A 19,482-nucleotide genomic window follows, 5' to 3' on the forward strand; every position below is an offset into this window, starting at 1 on the left:
TCTGAATTTTTTTTATTGCCTCCTATTCACATGACCTGTTCACACATCTCATTCGGATGGATGACCTTTTCGTCATATATAACGCGGTAATTTTTCGATCTGTCCAGGGAAACATGAAATACAGGGTGAAAAATATTTAAACCGACAAACTCTGGGAGATTGTAAGGGACATCAAAACAAATATTTTTCCCTAATGTCATTTTGTCCTATGAGGAATATTTAAACCTTTAGAGGAAGATTTCTCTGGCGGCTAATTTATTGAACCAACAAACACTTTTCCATTTTTTTATGACCAAGAGAAAACACATTAACACAACCCAATTTCAATTACAGTAGATTTTCAAAAATGCTTCCACTGACACGTAAACAAAGGTTACACCGCCGGATCATGTTCTGTCTGACACGGGCAAAAACCCCAGGAGTATCCTGAATTGTTCCTGCTGCTGCTACTATCCGGGCAACTAGATCCTCTTCTGATGCAACAGGAGTTGCGTAAACAAGGTTGCGCACCTCTCCCCATACAAACAAGTCCAGAGGGGACATATCTGGGGGTCGAGCAGGCTATGGTACAGGACCACCTCTGTCAATCCACGTTTCTGTGAACCGTCGGTCCAGAAATCGACGCACACGACGGCTGAAATGTGCCGGCGCCCCGACATGTTGGAACCACATACGTTGTCTTGTAGAGAGCGGGACGTCTTCCAGCAATTCTGGCAATGCTCTGGTGAGAAAATTGTAATAGTGCCTGCCATTTAATGGCCTAGGTAGCAGATACGGCCCAATTCAACACTCCCCAACAACGCCGATCCACACATTAACGAAGAACCGCACTTGATGAACGCTAGTAACTGTGGCATGTGGGTTATCCTCACTCAAAACATGCGAATTGTGCATGTTGAAGACGCCATCACGCCCGAACGTTGTTTCATCGGTAAACAACACAGAGGATGGAAATGTAGGATGCATTTCACACTGTTCCAGGTGCCACTGCGAAAACTGTGCTCTGGGTGGATAATCAAGTGGTTCCAGATTGTGGACACGCTGTAAGTGAAATGGACGTAACAATTGCACTCGAAAGACTGTTCTTACATTCGTCTGATTGTCCCTATGTTACGTGCACTTGCGCGAGTGCTGATTGAAGGATCCCCCTCCACATACTGCAAGACAGCTTCCTCAAATTGCAGCGTTCTTACCATGCGACGGTGTCCCTGTCCAGGAAATCTGCTAAATGACCCAGTCTCACGCAGACGTTGGTACACAGCAGCAAAGGTTGTATGATGCGGGATACGGCGATTAGGATATTGTTGTTGATAAACCGGCTGTGCAGCTCGTCCGTTGTGGTGCACTACGTAGTACGCACCAACCATATCAGTGTACTCATTCCAGGTGTATCGCTCCATTAGTAAACAGAGACAATGCACTACTACACTGGTGGACATCAGTTGCTTACAACTGAAGAGCGTAATACCACCACCACCTAAAGAGAAGGCCGCGGCGCGCTCTTATGACGTCACGCAAAGCGGGCCAGGGTTGGCTTGGCGCTGCGCTTAAAGAATCGAGACGCACGGCCTGCAAATCTTTGTCAAACGGTTTTATAGAACCTATTCCGTAAAAAATAATTAATTTCTGAAATACTTTTAGCTTTATATGGCAGCTTCATGATGAAGAGCCAATCATTTCGATAATGGTCATAACTATTGTGGTATTTCACAGATGAGTATCAAATTTGAGAACGTTGCCATCAAAAATAGGGGTCGCTATGAATTTGTGTTTGATGCATATTACACATTCTATTGCTGAGTATGAAATACAGATGATGTTTTGAAATTTTCGTAAAACTTTGGATCAATATCTGCTTCCAATCTCGAAAAAATTGAGCATCTGCAGCAACTTCACTTCCGATTGCAACGCACGGGAATTAAATATTCATAACGTCTGTCATATCTCGTAAACCGCTGGAGATAACGAAACGAGATCTTGGCAAATGATACCACGCAAAGAGGAGAGTACTTTGCCGAATGGTTAAAATAAGTAACTTTATCAATCGCGATATAGCAGAAACTATAGTTTATAATTCTTTTTTTACCGGTAATGTAATTGCATAAGACTTATCAATAGCCAGTGAAAACGTACAGGGTGTAAATAATATTGCGATATACATGATAAAACAAGGTACATTTGTGAAAAATGCACTGTGATAAAGTACATTCTTTCTGGACCAGACAACTATTATTTACACTCACTTGAAAAATTCTGCACTAATGCAGTGTATAATATTAAATTCCTCTGCCTTCAGTATCCTAAATAAATATTGTGTAACTGTTTATAGAGCTCCCTCAGGAAAGCTGAGTAAATTCCCCAAGCAAACAATCACTTTTAACTCACCTCACAAAAACAATTATGCGTTGTTGTTGTAATGTAAATTTTCTTTCCTGTAAAAATATGGCAGATTTTGAGCATAAGTCAACAGTGAAAATCTACAAACCTTCAGCAGACATTTGCAGCAGTTGGAATGAGACAATGTGTCAAGCTGAAAACGTCAATAATAAATTTAACCTATTTCTTGATTAATTTGTTCCATTGTTTGACACATCGAAAAATAACACGGATATGCTTCATACAGAGAGATCGCTTTTTAAACATGAAAACAGCAGTTTCAACTTTCGTTAGCACTCATGCTAACTAATGCGAGAGTGAAAAACAACACCCACTCACAAATAGAGAATAAAACGTATCGGTAATGCGTAACAAAATACGAACTGCAGAGAAATTTAAACACGAATAAAAAGTAACACGAGCCAGAAATTTATATTTCGTTTTCAAAATCAAAATAAAGCCACTTGATAACGAATACTAGGCCTATTTACTGCGAACTTTTGCTCACAATTTTAGTCAAATGTATCCAAAATGCAAAATATTCCACCAGAAAAAAATAATAATTGTACTAGGTATATAGTTTTTACATACCTTCGTGTGCTCAGTGGGTTGGAAATTGTCCCGATGAATCGCTGAAAGACATTTCCAACGCAGATTCGCATCTTTCGGAAAGTAAAACAACATTACTTTCGGTCGAGTTCCGTAATTCCCACGACTCCTTGGCACACAACACTTGTAAACCATGTTCACAGTAGCTTCACTACACGTAAACACTGTAATCGCTAGTTTTAAGCACGAATATAGCACTCGATCCAACAAACGTGTAGATAAACAAACGCTTCGAAACACAACATGGTGGCCCGCTTGGAGTGACGTCACGACCTGCTATGAATTTCGCGCCGCGGCCTTGTCTCTAGGTGGTGGTGGTAATACGCCCTCTAACAACTGAAGACCGTAATACAGCCTCTAACAACTGAAGAGCGTAATATGGCCTCCACCGGTTTAAATAATCCTCTTAGGAAAAAATGACATTAGGGAAAAATATTTGTTTTGATGTCCCATACAACCTACCAGAGTTTGTCGGTTTAAATACTTTTCACCCTGTATAAAATGCGAATGCAACAGATGGTTTTGTGACATAAATATAACTCAAAATCAATTTTGTTGATCATAAATCATACTCACTGTTATGTTCAGCTTAAAAGTGTAATAGCTGTAACAATGAAACAGATAAAGAGTATCGTACTTAGGTAAGTATCAACAAGTAACAGTTCTTGTGCGTGACTGTCGTATTTATCAAATTTTTTACATTGTATTGTCTGGGTCTTCATAGTGCTCTGGAATACCAGGCGGCCGGCTTTACTAAAGTATATATTTCTAAAATATTAAATGTGTGACAATATAGCGAGAAAACATTTTTTTGTCTAAATTACAAGAAAGACAGGGGAAACTGAAGAAGCAAGTCAGACACGCAAAACAAGGTATCTCAAGAAAGAAGAAACAAATTCTCCCCTATCAAACATTGTTGCAGGTTTATGCACGAGACTACAAGACTGCATGTGAAGTGTTCTGGTACCAAAAACGTAGTGGCATTTTGAAATACCTCGTTTTCTTGCAAGGAAAATACTCCGCTCCTGGATGTCTTGGGGAAGTAAGACAAACTAAGTCAAATCTTCCATTAGACCGCTCAAGGAAACATAGGGCTATTAAAAACAAATCTAGTATATATACAGGATGAGTTACGTAAAACATAACTCTTATTTCGTGAACGATTTTAGACATCGAAAAGAGTTTTTTGATAAGTAACAGTGCGATGTGCCGCGGCTAGCAGTGTATTTAACACTAAATTATTCTAGAATCTACATATGTAAATGATGCTCTAAGCCCCCCCCCCTATTCTAACTCCGACTTTTGCTGTTGCACATGGATTAGAAAGAAACGCGAACTGACTGTAATCGACCCTGCAAGTGGAGTAGAAAAGAGTTTGGCACCTGCAATAATTTCATTTGATAAATAAGTTAAATAAAGGAAAGTTTCATTAACGTAGTGAGAAATGATAGGGTTGCTCTACCGATTAACAGAATGAAAGTTCTGTCCAAAATAACAATATGATTTATTATAACTCAAAATAAGAAACAGAACACATGAAACATTTACAATACATCACATTGGCTCAAATTGGATACCCAAACAAATGCTGTGAAGGTGAACGTGCCCCTAAACTAGATTGTGACATTTATGACGAAGTGGTATGTGGAGCCAATTCCTTGCAACTCATATCTTAAGAGAAACACACAGCCAACCCAACATTAATTGCTGCTACAGAAGTGAGAACTCAGACAATGAACACTCAAGACAGAACAAAGTTAGAAAAAGACGAACAGGCGCGCTCTGCTTAGCTCTGATTATTACCTAGAAAAATCCCTATCTGCCGGTGCTGCGGACGTACATTACCAAGCTTTCTTCTTAACTGCAAGGACACGATCTGGCGTACCGGAGGCGATCGCTGGTTGCTTCAACGTCCCGTCGTGGTGATGATAATGTCGCCAGTATAGCCCGAAACAAATTATCCTGGTCTGGTTATTCCAGACTAAAGACTTCCTAGCAATGCAAATGCGCCTCTGAGGGAGACAAAGAAGGCTCGCCACACAATCACTGACAGTACAGTGATTGATTTTAACAAGCGAAGTCACACAGTAACTCCGATACAGTCAACTTTAGCCAAAACTGCTCAAGACAGACAACATAGGCCGCTTGTACGCAGAACGCTCAATTGCCAACTGTAATCGGAAAGTTACGTTGAAGTCGAAACTTTAGCAACTTCGTCAAACAGTTACAATTAAATAAAAGTATATTAGACAGCCAACGGAAGGCAGGCTGTCCAGAGCAGCGAGAGCTCAGTCTTGTAACCTACTCCGACCGAAAGGTGAGAGCCGATTCCCACAAGAGCACCCGTACAAACCGAACACAGAACATTCCCGCCAGAAAGTGTTTTCGCTAAGTTTCTGCGAAGTAACGGAACCTCTAGCCCAGTCGCTCCTTCAGGCCCCTGCGGGCGTCTCTGCCGCTATTGTGACAATGTCGGCGTCTGGAAAGCATTCACTCGACTCCCTCACACCCGTCTGGTTAACCCTTTCAAGATCAGCAGGGCCCACCTGTCACCGGACCACCCGGGTGACGAGAGACGCTTCGTGGGAAGTCCGCGTGTGAAGTAATAGCGACTTTTCACCGCATGCAATTAGAGGGGAAGATCGAATTACTCAGACTAAGATAGAAATATGAGAGGGGGCTCATGCCACCTCTCAATAGTACGCTAAGGAACACATACTTTTGTACATAATAAAGAAACGGAAATTTCGTACTGATCTAGATAGGGCGCTGATGACCATGATGTTGAGCGCCCATAAGCCCCAACACATACACACTGATCTAGATATTGAAGCAAGCATGATTTTTTAAAATAGAATGACATACTTTTTAAGGGCGCTTAAAAAGACATATACAGTGATATAATGGTTGTTAACTTTGTGACTGAAACTCTTCGCAAAAGAAACACAGAAATGATTTAAAATTGAAGTTGGCCGAAATCGGGTATTGGTTTGTAAACACGCTCATGGTAGGGTACGACATTGCATGAAGCCTTTCGACTGTTAGTCGTCTGCACTGCAGAACTAGCGGGAACTGAGTTGTCTATTGGCAGATCATTTCAGCTTCAAAATTCCGTGCATTAAGACACTTATACCAATGAGGAAAAGTTACACATGCTACTTTTATACGCCGTATGTCAAACAAATGCTGTCGCAATGGTAATGCAAAACTGCTCTGACGAAACAACAGCTGTTCCCGGAAAAACATGGACAAATACGCACATCTGAAACAGTTTTCCTAAGCTCCATGTATTGCGTCAAAAGATAGCATATGCCATAATTCCACATAAAAAATTATACAAGACCCTGTATTTATGTCTTACAGGCCGTATAAAACGACGGAGGTTGCCATCTGAGCTCTGCTTGGTGTTGTTTACTTCGCAATAGCCGACTCTGGCCACGTTGGTTTCCAATTTTAATGCATTTCTCTGCTCTTTTGTGAAAGGTTTCATCGTCAGTACTAACAAGCGCCACATCACTAGAACTGCCTTTCCAAGAGATGTGAATGCAGTCATGAAAAGTTTATGGTTCCATTAAAAAAAAACATACTTGTTTCAGTACCTCGATTGATACCAGAGTTCAGAGCATTGTTGATACGAAATACACTGAAGCGCCAAAGAAACTGGTAAGCGCTTGCGTATTCAAATACAATGATATGTAAAAAGGCAGAGTACGGCGCTGCGGTAGGCAATGCCTATATAAGACTGCTGCTATAACGGCAGGTTATCTAGATTTAAGTGAGTTTGAACGCGGTGTTATAGTCGGCGCACGAGCGATGGGACACAGCATCTGCGAGGTAGCTATGAAGTGAGGATTTTCCCGTACAACCATTTCACGAGTGTATCGTGAATATCAAGAATACGGTTGTTGTTTTTCTTGTGGTCTTCAGTCCTGAGACTGGTTTGATGCAGCTCTCCATGCTACTCTATCCTGTGCAAGCTTCTTCATCTCCCAGTACTTACTGCAACCTACATCCTTCTGAATCTGCTTAGTGTATTCATCTCTTGGTCTCCCTCTACGATTTTTACCCTCCACGCTGCCCTCCAATGCTAAATTTGTGATCCCTTGATGCCTCAAAACATGTCCTACCAACCGATCCCTTCTTCTAGTCAAGTTGTGCCACAAACTTCTCTTCTCCCCAATTCTATTCAATACCTCCTCATTAGTTACGTGATCTACCCACCTTATCTTCAGCATTCTTCTGTAGCACCACATTTCTAAAGCTTCTATTCTCTTCTTGTCCAAACTAGTTATCGTCCATTATTTCACTTCTATACATGGCTACACTCCATACAAATACTTTCAGAAACGACTTCCTGACACTTAAATCTATACTCGATGTTAACAAATTTTTCTTCTTCAGAAACTATTTCCTTGCCATTGCCAGTCTACATTTTATATCCTCTCTACTTCGACCATCATCAGTTATTTTACTCCCTAAATAGCAAAACTCCTTTACTACTTTAAGTGTCTCATTTCCTAATCTAATTCCCTCAGCATCACCCGATTTAATTTGACTACATTCCATTATCCTCGTTTTGCTTTTGTTGATGTTCATCTTATATCCTGCTTTCAAGACACTGTCCATTCCGTTCAACAGCTCTTCCAAGTCCTTTGCTGTGTCTGCCAGAATTACAATGTCATCGGCGAACCTCAAAGTTTTTACTTCTTAAGAATACGGTAAAACATACGGTAAAACATCAAATCTTCGACATCGATGCGTCCGGAAAAAGATCCTGCTAGAATGGGAACAGCTACGCCTGAAGAGAATTGTTTAACGTGACAGAAGTACAAGCTTTCCGCAAACTGCTGCATCATCGATATGGGCTTTCGAAGCTCAAGGCCCAATCGTGTACCCTTGATGACTGCACGACACAAAGCTTTACGCCTCACCTGGGCCCGTCAGCACCGACGTTGGACTGTTGATGACTTGAAACATGTTGCCTGGTCGGAAGAGTCTCGTTTCAAATTCTGTCAAGCAGATGGACGTGTACGAGTATTGAGACAGTCTCATAAATCCGTGGGCTCTGCGTGTCAGCAGGTGACTGTTCAAGCTGTTGGAGGCTCTGTAATGGTGTGGGGCGTGTGCATTTGGAGTGATACGGGACTCCTGATACGTCTAGATACGACTCTGACGGGTGACACGTACGTAAGGATCATATCTGATCACCTGCATCCGTTCATGTCCATTGTGCGTTCCGAAGGACTTGGACAATTCCAGAAGGACAATGAGACACCCCACACGTCTAGAATTGCTACAAAGTGGCTCAAGGAACACTCTTCTGACTTTACACACTTCCGCTGGCCACCCAACCCACCAGACATGAACATTACTGAGTATATGTGGGGTACCTTGCAGTGTGCTGCTCAGAAGAGATCTCCACCCCCTCGTACTCTTACGCATTTATGGGCAGTCCTGCAGGATTCGTGGTGTCAATTACCCCAGCACTACTTCAGACATTAGTCGAGTCTATGCCATGTCGTGTTGCGGCACTTCTGCGTGCTTGCGGGGGCCCTGCACGGTATTAGGCAGATGTACCAGTTTCTTTGGCTCTTCAGTATATATCTTGCCCATCAGCATAGTATAAATTGCTGAAAACCTCGATTCGATATCTGGGACTGTTCAGGAAATAAAAGTGGTGTTACATCTTATGTGACTAAGCCAGTATATGGTATTCTGCTAAAACGCAACGATAATTAAGAAATAGACTCGCGTCATAAAGTATTTATGTGCGTCTATAATTCTATATTTTCTCCATAAATATCAACAACTACAGAGTTTCCAGCGTGAAACACCGGTTACATCATTCGAGTCAGAAGTATAATAACAGTAAATGAAAGTTATAAATAACTTGGTCGGTATCTGCAAGGCAAGACACCCTGGTAATTACAAAAATGCGCGTGCTTACGTTACGAAAAAGTCACCAGACTAATGCAGCAGCTCGCAGATTTCAGACATAACGCTTAAGTTGCCATATTACACGAAAACGTACTCTGCAGTGGGAATTGTTTCTCGAAACGCTTCATGCGAGAAATGTTGTTTTATAACAGACGAATCCATATCCCTAATCTGAGTTAGTGCCTTGCCTCCGATGACCTCATCGTCAAGGAACCTTAAACCCTAAGCTTCCTTTGCTTTCCGCCTTCTGACAAGAGCTAGCGAATCTCAGCTAAAACAAATAGTTTATCCATTTATAAATAAGTTATTGACCTAGTACTTCTTCAGATAAAAAAGAAAGTTACGACTGTCAACCCCGGATCAAAATAATCGCCGCTTTACCTACCGCCTCACAGTGAAACACTTCCCTTCTGTACGTGAACCGTTTATGACGTATCAGCAGTGCCCGCTTTAAGTGGACATACCTTTTCGTTTTGACGCCCGTCCGTGCTGGTTGACCTACTTAATTACATCATGATATCGGTCTACATTTCATGCATATATGATGTCTGTAGCTGGCAGGCAGACATCCAACTTCATAACTTTTTCATAATGTAATACAGTCCCCCTGCAAAGTTGATGAACTTCCAGCTCTCTTCTGAGGGCGGCCAGAAATTCATAAAAGTGAGATTCCGCCACCGCCTATTCAAAGTAAGATAGGGTCGCCGGTGTATACTATAGCACTACATTTTTTTAAGCTTTGGAATTTGAATATTGCACACACAAAAAGACATTTCGAAAATTACGGCGTTAAAAACTTCAAACATCCACAACAGTTACTGAAGAGTCTGTCGTTGGTGTTAATATGTTCTCTGTCTTCAGGTAAAGTGGCGGAAAAAAAAGTCGCAGCACCAAGAAGGAGTTGTGCGACATAAACGACAGTTGCTAGGCGTGTTTCTAAATCTGAAAGATGATGTATATTAAAATTTCGCGCCATTCGCATAAGATTGGCGCTATTAGGGCCACTATGAGGATGACGAAATAAACCTCGGGTGAACAGCCTGGTATGAGTGTGCATTGTTGTTGTTGTTGTTGTGGTCTTCAGTCCTGAGACTGGTTTGATGCAGCTCTCCATGCTACTCTATCCTGTGCAAGCTTTTTCATCTCCCACTACCCACTGCAACCTACATCATTCTGAATCTGCCTAGTGTATTGATCTCTTGGTCTCCCTCTACGATTTTTACCCTCCACGCTGCCCTCCAATGCTAAATTTGTGATCCCTTGATGCCTCAAAACATGTCCTACCAACCGATCCCTTCTTCTAGTCAAGTTGTGCCACAAACTTCTCTTCTCCCCAATCCTATTCAATACCTCCTCATTAGTTACGTGATCTACCCACCTTATCTTCAGCATTCTTCTGTAGCACCACATTTCGAAAGCTTCTATTCTCTTCTTGTCCGAACTATTTATCGTCCATGTTTCACTTCCATACATGGCTACACTCCATACAAATACTTTCAGAAACGACTTCCTGACACTTAAATCTATACTCGATGTTAACAAATTTCTCTTCTTCAGAAACGATTTCCTTGCCATTGCCAGTCTACATTTTATATCCTCTCTACTTCGATCATCATCAGTTAGAACTACTGATGGCCTTGGGAGAGCCAGTCATGACAAAACTCTACCATCTGGTGAGCAAGATGTATGAGAGAGGCGAAATACCCTCAGTCTTCAAGAAGAATATAATAATTCAAATCCCAAAGAAAGCAGGTGTTGACAGATGTGAAAATTACCGAACTATCAGTTTAATAAGTCACAGCTGCAAAATACTAACGCGAATTCTTTACAGACGAATGGAAAAACTGGTAGAAGCGGACCTTCGACCATCCCTAAATAGCAAAACTCCTTTACTACTTTAAGTGTCTCATTTCCTAATCTAATCCCCTCAGCATCACCCGATTTAATTTGACTACATTCCATTATCCTCGTTTTGCTTTTTGTTGATGTTCATCTTACATCCTCCTTTCAAGACACTGTCCATTCCGTTCAACTGCTCTTCCAAGTCCTTTGCTGTCTCTGACAGAATTACAATGTCATCGGCGAACCTCAAAGTTTTTACTTCTTCTCCATGAATTTTAATACCTACTCCGAATTTTTCTTTTGTTTCCTTTACTGCTTGCTCAACATACAGATTGAATAACATCGGGGAGAGGCTACAACCCTGTCTCACTCCTTTCCCAACCACTGCTTCCCTTTCATGCCCCTCGACTCTTATAACTGCCATCTGATTTCTGTACAAATTGTAAATAGCCTTTCGCTCCTTGTATTTTACCCCTGCCACCTTCAGAATTTGAAAGAGAGTATTCCAGTTAACGTTGTCAAAAGCTTTCTCTAAGTCTACAAATGCCTTTTCTTAATCTTTCTTCTAAGATAAGTCGTAAGGTTAGTATTGCCTCACGTGTTCCAACATTTCTACGGAATCCAAACTGATCTTCCCCGAGGTCCGCTTCTACCAGTTTTTCCATTCGTCTGTAAAGAATTCGCGTTAATATTTTGCAGCTGTGACTTATTAAACTGATAGTTCGGTAATTTTCACATCTGTCAACACCTGCTTTCTTTGGGATTTGAATTATTATATTCTTCTTGAAGTCTGAGGGTATTTCGCCTGTTTCATACATCTTGCTCACCAGATGGTAGAGTTTTGTCATGACTGGCTCTCCCAAGGCCATCAGTAGTTCTAATGGAATGTTGTCTACTCCCGGGGCCTTGTTTCGACTCAGGTCTTTCAGTGCTTTGTCAAACTCTTCACACAGTATCTTATCCCCCATTTCATCTTCATCTACATCCTCTTCCATTTCCATAATATTGTCCTCAAGTACATCGCCCTTGTATAAACCCTCTATATACTCCTTCCACCTTTCTGCCTTCCCTTCTTTGCTTAGAACTGGGTTGCCATCTGAGGTCTTGATATTCATACAAGTAGTTCTCTTCTCTCCAAAGGTCTCTTTAATTTTCCTATAGGCAGTATCTATCTTACCCCTAGTGAGACAAGCCTCTACATCCTTACATTTGTCCTCTAGCCATCCCTGCTTAGCCATTTTGCACTTCCTGTCGATCTCATTTTTGAGACGTTTGTATTCCTTTTTGCCTGCTTCATTTACTGCATTTTTATATTTTCTCGTTTCATCAATTAAATTCAATATTTCTTCTGTTACCCAAGGATTTCTATTAGCCCTCGTCTTTTTACCTACTTGATCCTCTGCTGCCTTCACTACTTCATCCCTCAGAGCTACCCATTCTTCTTCTACTGTATTTCTTTCCCCCATTGCTTTCAATTGTCCCGTTATGCTCTCCCTGAAATTCTGTACAACCTCTGGTTCTTTCAGTTTATCCAGGTCCCATCTCCTTAAATTCCCACCTTTTTGCAGTTTCTTCAGTTTCAATCTGCAGTTCATAACCAATAGATTATGGTCAGAATCCACATCTGCCCCTGGAAATGTCTTACAATTTAAAACCTGGTTCCTAAATCTCTGTCTTACCATTATATAATCTGTCTGATACCTTTTAGTATCTCCAGGATTCTTCCAGGTATACAACCTTCTTTTATGATTCTTGAACCAAGTGTTAGCTATGATTAAGTTATGCTCTGTGCAAAATTCTACAAGGCGGCTTCCTCTTTCATTTCTTCCCCCCAATCCATATTCACCTACTACGTTTCCTTCTCTCCCTTTTCCTACTGACGAATTCCAGTCACCCATGACTATTAAATTTTCGTCTCCCTTCACTACCTGAATAATTTCTTTTATCTCGTCATACATTTCATCAATTTCTTCATCATCTGCAGAGCTAGTTGGCATATAAACTTGTACTACTGTAGTAGGCATGGGCTTTATGTCTATCTTGACCACAATAATGCGTTCACTATGCTGTTTGTAGTAGCTAACCCGCACTCCTATTTTTTTATTCATTATTAAACCTACTCCTGCATTACCCCTATTTGATTTTGTATTTATAAATCTGTAATCACCTGACCAAAAGTCTTGTTCCTCCTGCCACCGAACTTCACTAATTCCCACTATATCTAACTTTAACCTATCCATTTCCCTTATAAAATTTTCTAACCTACCTGCCCGATTAAGGGATTTGACATTCCACGCTCCGATCCGTAGAATGCCAGTTTTCTTTCTCCTGATAACGATGTCCTCTTGAGTAGTCCCCGCCCGGAGATCCGAATGGGGGACTACTTTTCCTCCGGAATATTTTACCCAAGAGGATGCCATCATCATTTAATCATACAGTAAAGCTGCATGCCCTCGGGAAAAATTACGGCTGTAGTTTCCCCTTGCTTTCAGCCGTTCGCAGTACCAGCACAGCAAGGCCGTTTTGGTTAATGTTACAAGGCCAGATCAGTCAATCATCCAGACTGTTGCCCCTGCAACTACTGAAAAGGCTGCTGCCCCTCTTCAGGAACCACATGTTTGTCTGGCCTCTCAACAGATACCCCTCCGTTGTTGTTGCACCTACGGTACGGCCATCTGTATCGCTGAGGCACGCAAGCCTCCCCACCAACGGCAAGGTCCATGGTTCATGGAGGAAGATGAGTGTGCATAGGACACAATATTTCGGCAATCGACCAAGTTGCCATCATCAGGTGCGCTAATGTACTGACCGGCGGTGGGCCGGCGCCATGTACATATAGGACAATCCCCCTCGCTCCTCCCTCAGGCACTTCCTATGAGTCGGTGCGGTTCGCGCCCCGCACGCGGTCCAGGTGCAGCGTCCGTTCTCCCGCCGTCTGGGCGCTGCGTCCTAGGTCTTCTTCTTCAGGAGGGTCTGCCGGCACCGCTCTCGTTATTCTTCCCTCCTCCCCAGAAGTCGGTACACTCTGGGAAATATCCTTTTTCTTCTTAATACAGGTGATCGCGGGTTCCCACGATTTTCTAAGGATGTAACCGCTGTCACGATTTAGTTGTGGCTCCCTTGCCGGCCGCGGTGGTCTAGCGGTTCTGGCGCTGCAGTCCGGAACCGCGGGACTACTGCGGTCGCAGGTTCGAATCCTGCCTCGGGCATGGGTGTGTGTGATGTCCTTAGGTTAGTTAGGTTTAAGTAGTTCTAAGTTCTAGGGGACTTATGACCTAAGATGTTGAGTCCCATAGTGCTCAGAGCCAGCCTCACTTACTCTGATCTCTATGGCTTCTTTGATGACACGGTCTCAGTATTTGGAAGTCTGTGTCAGGACTTTGGTTTGGTCAGAATCCACGGTGTGGAGTTCCGACAGGCAATGCTCAGCGATTGCCGACTTACTGGGCTGTTGCAGTCTAGTGTGCCGTTGATGCTCTCGGCATCGGTCTTCAGTGGTACGAATGGTCTGCCCTATGTTTACACGACCGCATTGGCAAGGTATCTGATAAGCCCCTGATTTACGTAGACCAAGGTTGTCCTTGACAGTACCAAGAAGGCTCTTGGTTTTGCTTGGAGGACGGAAGATGGTTTTTACTTGGTATTTATGTAAAATGCGTCCAATTTTTCCGAATAAGGTCCTACAAAACGGAATAATAGCCAAGGCCGCCTCCTCCTGAGATCCATCCTCAGTTCATCCTGCCTGTCGGAACTCCACAGCATGGATTATGACCAAAGCAAAGTCCTGACACAGACTTCCAAATACTGGGACCGTGTCATCAAAGAAGCCATAGAGATCAGAGAAAGGGAGCCACAACTAAATCGTGACAGTGGTTACATCCTTAGCAAATCGTGGGAACCCGCGATCACCCGTATTAAGAAGAAAAAGGATAATTCCCAGAGTGTACCAACTTCGGGGGAGAAGGAAAGAATAACGAGAGCGGTCCCGGCAGACCCTCCTGAACGAGAAGACCTAGGACGCAGCGCCCAGAAGGCGGGAGAACGGACGCTGCACCTGGACCGCGTGCGGGGCGCGGACCGCACCGACTCATAGGAAGCGCCTGAGAGAGGAGCGGGATGGGGATTGTCTTATACATACATGGCGCCGGCCCACCGCCGGTCAGTACATCAGCGCACCTGATGATGGAAACGTGGTCGATTGCCGAAATATTGTGTCCTATGCACACTCATACCAGACTGTTCATCCGAGATTTATTTCGTCAAAAAAATACGCCTGGAGAAATTGAAGAATCACGTCACTATGAGGATGTAAATTAGGCTTGCTTAAAATACACGCTATAAGGCTCGAGAGCTTTAGTTACCTAGGAGACTGGACGTAGTGAGCTGATATTAGTCAAGAATGCATTTAATGGGCATAGGCGCCATTACCAACACCTTATTGAGTTAGAACGAGGTCGTGTAATAGGGCTACGAGAAGCTGAATGTTCCTTTTGCGATAACGCAGAAAGACTTGGCAGGAATGTGGCCACAGTACATGACTGCCTGCAGCGGTGGTCACGTCAATGAACGGTTGCAACAAGACTGGGCTCCGGAGGGCAACGTGGCACTACCGAGAGGGAAGACCATCGTGTTCGGCGTATGGCTCTGGCGCATCGCACTGCATCTGCAGCACCAATGCGAGCAGTAGCTGGCACCAAAGCAGCACAACGAACTGTGACAAATCGATTACTTCAAGGACAGGTCCGAACCAGACGCCCTGTAGCGTGCATTCCATTAACCGGAAACCACCGTTTTGCGACTTCAGTGGTGACAACTGAGAGCGCAGTAGAGGCAGGGTGGAGGTATGTTGTGTTTTCTGATGAAAGTTGGTTCTGCCTCGGTGCCAGCGATGGCAGTGCGTTAGTTAGAAGGAGGCCAGTAGAGGGCCTGCAACCAACCTGTCTGCGTGCTAAACACATTGCACCTACGCTTGGTGTTATGGCCTGGGATCCGATTTCTTATGACAACAGGAGCACTTTCGTAGTTATCCCATACACTTTTAGTGCAAAACTGTACGTCAAACTGGTGATTCGACCTGTTGTGCTGCCACTCATGAACAAATTTCAACGGGGGTTTTCCAACAGGATAACAGCCGCTCACATACCGCTGTTGTAACCCACCGTGCTCTAGAGAATGTCGACATGTTGCCATGGCCTGCTCGATCATCAGATCTGTCACCAATTGAGCACATATGGGACATCATCGGACGACATCTCCAGTGTCATACACAACCAGCATTATCTGTCGCTGTATTGATCCCTGCAGCAAGCGGGATGCACTCAGCACTTGTGAGGCAAACTGAGGAGCTACTTGATTGAGAAGTGGCGGCTCCGGTCTCGGAATCTGACATACGGCCGGGGGAGCGGTGTGCTGACCACATGCCCCTCCATATCCGCATCCAGTGACGCCTGTGGGCTGACGATGACGCGGCGGCCGGTCGGTACCTTTGGGCCTTCATGGCTTGTGCGAGAGGAGTTTATTTTTTTATTGACCGAACAAGTGCAAACGGTATGCAACTCCATCCCACAAACTCACATCCGGCACCTGTCAAACGCAATGCATGCACGTTTGCAAGCTTGCGTTCAACATTCTGGCGGTTACACCAGTTACTAATATAGCACAATTTCTCTTTTGCAGTGACTTATTTTTCGCTTACATTAACCTGTGATCTTGCTATGTTAATAATATTAATATGTTCTCTAGACAGATGTAATCCCGTAATTGCCTTACTCTACATTAATTATTTTTTCAGTCAGTGTATATGCCAGTAGAAGAATCACTAAACTTCTTGGAACATGTATCTTCTAAGATGAACAGAGTCTGGCGGAAGATTGTCTCACTGAAATGTTTCAGATGTTACCGATTACATACAGACTTGACGCTTAGCCATGAAGAAATAGGGGAGAGGATGTCACGGACATGATAGAAGTTTTGGGTGGAAATCATTAATAGAAAGGAGTTTCTCGTTGCTGTGGGATCTCCTCATGAAATTTCAAAAAAAATGGTTCAAATGGCTCTGAGCACTATGGGACTTAACATCTGTGGTCATCAGTCCCCTAGAACTTAGAACTACTTAAACCTAACTAACCTAAGGACATCACACACATCCATGCCCGAGGCAGGATTCGAACCTGCGACCGTAGCAGCCGCGCGGCTCCGGACTGAGCGCCTAGAACCGCTAGACCACCGCGGCCGGCCAAGAAATTTCAATCACCAGCTTTCTCATCCGAATGTGAAAATAATTCGTTGACGCCGACCTACATAGGGAGAACCTATCATCATAATAAAGTAAGGAAAATCAGAAAAAAGCACTCCCTCTTCAGGCCACGAGTGGCCTACCGGGACCATCCGACCGCCGTGTCATCCTCAGAGGAGGATGCGGATAGGAGGGAAGTGGGGTCAGCACACTGCTCTCCCAGTCGTTATGATGGTATTCTTGACCGAAGCCTGTACTATTCGGTCGAGTAGCTCCTTAGTTGGCATCACGAGGCTGAGTGCACCCCGAAAAATGGCAACAGCGCATGGCGGCCTCTATGGTTACCCATCCAAGTGCCGACCACGCACGACAGCGCTTAACTTCGGTGATCTCACAGGAACTGGTGTATCCACTGCGGCAAGGCCGTTGCCAAGGAAAAAGGTGTTCGTTTTTTTCCGAGCGCTGTCCGAGAGTGGACTAATAGAGAATTAGTGTGAAGGTGGTTCGATGAATCCTCTGCCAAGCATTTCAGTGTGATTTCCAGAATAACCATAAAGATGTAGACGTAGAGGAGGGCCAGTGAGAGAGTAATGTCTTCTAGTTGTTTTCTACAACATTAAGTTGGCGTACCTTTGAAAACCTTCTTACATTGCCCCCTCCGTGAAAAGCGTCTTATATCAAGACATGACAGCACTGAATAAGTCTGGAAAATGGTCAGCATTAACGTACGTAAGACAGCTTTCTGGAATTGAATTCCTTACGACAGAACGCGAGACGCCCAATTGCATTTGTGAAAGTCTGGGGAAGGTATGTGGAGGAACTACGGCGGACGTCAGCACCGTTAGACGATGGGGTCGTCGCTACGTGGAAGCAGAAGGGCAAACACAGTTGGCTGATGCAACACGGAACTGCCAGAGACTGCAATGACTTTACACAAGATGCAGCGTGTCGTCCAGTCATCCGTGACGACCGCCGGAGAACAGCAGATGAATTGTCGCCAGTTATCTACCGATACAGGCAGTGTGATGTCCGTCATTGAAAAAGTGGGCTACTCCAAGATTTGTGCACGCTGGGTACCGAAAATGATAACCGGTTAACCGACCAGAATAAAGAGATCAGGAAAACAAATGCGTCCAGTGTGTTGCCAGTGCTCCAGTGTCGAGGATGAGGAGTTTTTGGCAAAAACTGTGGCTGGAGACGAGACTTGGGTTAAATTCTGAATCTGGTTGCGGAAACAGGGCCATGAGTTCTATCGAACAGGCAAAATGCTGATGTTTCGAAATGGAAAAAAAAACTGTGAATGAAGATGGCGATTATACTGAAAAAATGAAAAATCAATCGTGAATATTGTACCTGTTACGTAAGTAAGTGGCATTTACTTTGCTTGTAAAACAAAAATAAAATATTCGAATGTGTGTGAATTTCTCAGGGACCAAACTGCTTAGGTCATCGGTCCCTAGACTTACAGACTACTTAAACTAACTTAAACAAACCTATGCTAAGAATAAAACACACACCCACGCCCGAAGGAGGACTTGAACCTCCGGCGTCAGGGTCCGCGCAGTCCGTGATATGACACCTCAAACCGCGTGGCCACTCCGAGCGGCCAAAAATAAAACATCTAGGAGGTATTACTTTCCGACTGACCTTGTATCTATAATCTTCTCTACTGGCAGCGTCATCAGTGTATAATTTGAAACTGCATTCATTGGGTTCGCCACATCACGAAAGACATTAAGAAAGATATTCGTCGATGACATTATTGTATTTCTGGCACCAGCTGTAATCTATTTTCCGAGATGAGAGTAGGTCCCCATAATGTACAGCATATAGAAGACTGACAAACGAACTGGTAGTGGCATACAAGCCGCAGCCACCACCTATGATAGAAGACTTGATTTCTTTAAAATTGACACCTGGCAAATTTGGAATACGGCGAGGCAGATTTAGTGATTTGTTTACTTGCACCATACTATAATCGTTTTTGTTATTTTGTGCTTTTGAACGGTGCAGAAGGTACCCGCACATTAAAACCCTCATCCCTGCTCACTGCAGGAGCCGAGCCTGTGACTTTCTTTTGTACGAAAATCAGTCATACTCTGAACTTATGGGAACATCGAACTGTTGTAATCAAATGCCTTATGGAATAAACAAGGATAGTGTTTGATCCTCGTCATATGGGGCCTGGAGGAAGAACTTCCAACATGACAGGCCATCTGACCTTTCCACAAAGGTTGCAAGACCCGACTCAGCTGCACATCTTTAATTTTTACGGTGTTTGCAATCATTCCTTGATGTGATCCAGTGGGGAACATTCTCACACTAACTGGCCACTTGCGTGCAATCTGTAATCGGGTGCAACGTACCGACTGAAGTAATACTGTACGGGAGGGAATGGAGTAGGTTTTAAAATTTCCTATGCTTCCAGCCCGACAAGACAGTGACTCCGGATCAGGGACAATATGGACCTTCGGCCTTTGTGC

This window comes from Schistocerca nitens, chromosome 7, assembly GCF_023898315.1.
Source record: "Schistocerca nitens isolate TAMUIC-IGC-003100 chromosome 7, iqSchNite1.1, whole genome shotgun sequence".
NCBI lineage: Eukaryota > Metazoa > Arthropoda > Insecta > Orthoptera > Acrididae > Schistocerca > Schistocerca nitens.